The sequence below is a fragment of the Hesperophylax consimilis genome, chromosome 24, assembly GCF_061612785.1.
Source record: "Hesperophylax consimilis isolate HC1 chromosome 24, BYU_Hcon_1.0, whole genome shotgun sequence".
Taxonomy (NCBI): domain Eukaryota; kingdom Metazoa; phylum Arthropoda; class Insecta; order Trichoptera; family Limnephilidae; genus Hesperophylax; species Hesperophylax consimilis.
Window position 1 is genome coordinate 8,380,429 of NC_142859.1, and position 3,441 is coordinate 8,383,869.

Here is a 3,441-nt window from a genome sequence, read left to right on the forward strand (position 1 = left end):
AACTTAATAAGTTAGCAGCCACATAAATTGAAATCAGAAATAATTTAACTGTGCAAATGACGTATTAAAATACATAATAAATTACTATTTCGTTCCTTTACACAGAGACTTCGCTATACCGTTGGTTTCCTGTCTACACTTTGAGGTATTTCGTACCGAAATTTGGATGAAAATAGTGGTTTGGGTATTTAATTACACCCACTACATTCGTTTGAGAACTTGCACGTTATTACAATCATCCGGAGATGGAAATTTGCGGCCAATTTCAGTGAAAATGCTTTTAAATAATATTAAATGTATGCACATAAAGGAAAAGTTTTAAGTGCTAAGAGATAATTTATCCAAGGAGTATAAAAAAATTGAAATGCAGGTTAAGTGTGAAGGGAGAGAATTCATTACACTCGTCTTTATTGAGTTATCTGAATAATAATAAACTACTGCATGAAAAATTTCAAACGGTTTCATCGAAATAGAGCGCCTAAATATTTAGCTTTTTTGAAAATTATTAAAATTTAAAAAAAATATTTTTTATATTATTTGACATAAGAAGCAAATCCCACTTTTCTGACATTGTCTCCCGCGCCAAATAAACGCTTGGATTTGTTCTTCGCAACGCAAGATCAATTACTAACGTTACACGTTGACCTTAAATGAGAGAATATAATATGTACTATCTATTCCTGTACACATCCTTGTTTTTAAGGCGATGCACTACGTTGTGTAATATTTTAAATTGAGCCGCTATCAATAATAACCCTTACGTAGATGGCGATAAGTTTTAAATTCCCGCTTAACACCATCCGTCTGTTTTGATTTATGCAAGAAAAAAACATGGCCAAAAAGTGCCTTTTATTTTATTTTGTGGATGTTCAGTCATAAATATTTTTTTTTTTTTAAATAACTTAATTTGCCACATTATAGAATAAAATCATAACCGAAGATGGGTTCTTAAGTAGGAGATTTTGAACTTTAAAGCAGTTTTCATAGGCCTTTACATTATTTTTTTCTGGGCTTATACGAAAACTTATCTAAAAAATACTCGATTATTTCAAAGGCCAAGATGTATAATACTCGCAGTATTTAATTAAAGCATCTGAAACATTTCTAGGCGACCAAATTTTCAAACCAAAAACACATGATTTTTAATTACTACGTATGGCATCAAAGAGATTGCTAGATTTCAATACCTTAGAATACTTATCTTATGATGTACGATTAACGTTCAAATTATGTGGACATCGCACAAGAGTACTAACTGACCGGAGTTGGTGAGACAATGGCATCCTGACAATGGGGTATGAGAGTGAAATGAGAATAGGAAGACGATGGTTGAGAAGTAACTGAAGAGATATATATTTTTTTACGTTAAGTTCACACGGGAGGGGAGGCCCTGAGAAAATTATTTCCATGGGGGACTATATCATAGTTAAAGATGCTGTGTGGAGGGTCTTTTTTTATTAAAATGAAGGAGGGTGTGTAGGAATTTAAGGATCAGTATGTCCAGGAGTTACGGACGTATGAAAAAATCTCTCACACAGCGGTTCAAGGCCATGGGTCGAAGGGGTCTTGCTGGAGAGGTCAAAAGGTCTGCCTCAACCAGTGTCTCTATATTCTGATCGCCACGTAGTAGGTAAGCAGACGTATACACCGCTTAGACCTAGATAAACGTCACCTCATGAGCTCTTGAACCCCTGCTAAGACACCAAAAGTATGAAAAAATGAACCACTTGCGGTGAACTCTGGCAGAGGTGTTGGTTATCCATTACATTTTTCCCGGGGTGGTGGCGGTACAGATACCCTCCTCTCAAAACCCAATGAATAAGACATGGTCACTAAACATATAATTTTACAACTCACTCATTTAAAATAATATAAAGAATATTTTTGGCACGTTCCAGAATGGAAGATACTCTCAGTATCTTCCTGGTGTAAGACCACCATTCAGAATTGGAACATTGCTTGAAAGTGCTTCAGCCGTGTTTTTGGTGACCAGATTAGAATAGCCAGGTATTTTCCCATCTTCCTCTTCCCTATCCCCTTCCCCCCCGCTACATTCAGAATCACAACACACCCCAATTGGAGATGCTTTAGTTTCACTGGCTCCAGACGGTTCGTCAAGTTTTGAACCAGCGACTTATCGATTTCATGTGGCAAAAAACTTGAAAGTTGTCAGTTTAAACCTAATATCAGAGTTACCTACATTAATTTATGTTTTATGAGCGAAATTTTCAAAATTTTCGGAAAAGATATTTTTTATAAAAGAGAAGGCATAATGTTATTCAGCAATGTTTAATTTAATTATTATTTTTTTGGTAAACTAATGTTTAAGACAATTTTTTTTAAGCACAAAGGGTAACAATTATTTTATGAGCAATAATTATTAGCCTGAAACAATCATCCACATTGAAAAATCTCCTGATAAAAGATACATGACGCCAACGGGACTTGAACCCGTGTCCTTTCGATTTTCGGTCGACAGCTCTGACCACTAAGCTATGGCGGCTTATCTCTTTTCCGCGAAATAATTCAATATATAAAATAATATGTTAAACACTACCTTTGGACAAAGGCACCATAAATACCACGCCATTAAAGCATTCAACAGTCTTCCACTTGAAACAAAAATTGAGGAAAGTAAAAATAAATTCAAACACAAAATAAAAAAATGGATTAAAGAACAAAAAAACAATATTACCAAAATTCTATAACATAAAATAATAAAATATATAAACGCAACACAAAAAAAAATATAAAACACGCAACACGCACAAACACATAAATCGTTATAAATGCCGATTTACATTCTCTTTTAATATTTTTCTTTTAGTGTGATAATTATATTTTAATTTTTAATCCTTATTTTTAGTTTAAATTTATCTTTATTTTAATGTTGTTTTTCTTTTTTTTTTAAATATATAAATTCTTATATTATAAAATGGGGGCCTCAGCACGGGTAAACAACCCAGTGAGGCCAACATTACTGAATTAAAATATGAAATATTGTAAAATAATAATCAAATAAATAAAATATACTAGTGTTTCATTCAACAATTACTGCTTGTTGCATTTTTTCACCTGAAACAACCAACTTTATTTTATATGAGAAAGGCATTGTAAGTGCGAACTCTCTCACTAGATGGCGTCGAGACCAATTGTCTACATTTTTTGGTGAAGATACTAGTATATATTGAATTATTTCGCGGATAAGAGATAAGCCGCCATAGCTCAGTGGTCAGAGCTGTCGACCGGAAATCGAAAGGACACGGGTTCAAGTCCCGTTGGCGTCATGTATCTTTTATCAGGAGATTTTTCAATGTGGATGATTGTTTCAGGCTAATAATTGTTGCTTATAAAATAATTGTTAAATTTAATACATTTTTTGAATGATTCAGCGAACGGTTGTTAATTTGTTATTGAAGACTCATAAAAGCAAAGGATCAG

At 33.4% G+C, this 3,441-nt stretch overlaps 1 non-coding gene across 1 annotated transcript; it reads right to left on the reverse strand.

Annotated features, from left to right (window-relative positions):
- Positions 1-2,430: 2,430 nt before the first annotated feature.
- TRNAF-GAA (transfer RNA phenylalanine (anticodon GAA)) lies at positions 2,431-2,503 on the reverse strand. Its single transcript has one exon. It is a non-coding gene; the product is annotated as a tRNA-Phe (tRNA).
- Positions 2,504-3,441: the final 938 nt, after the last annotated feature.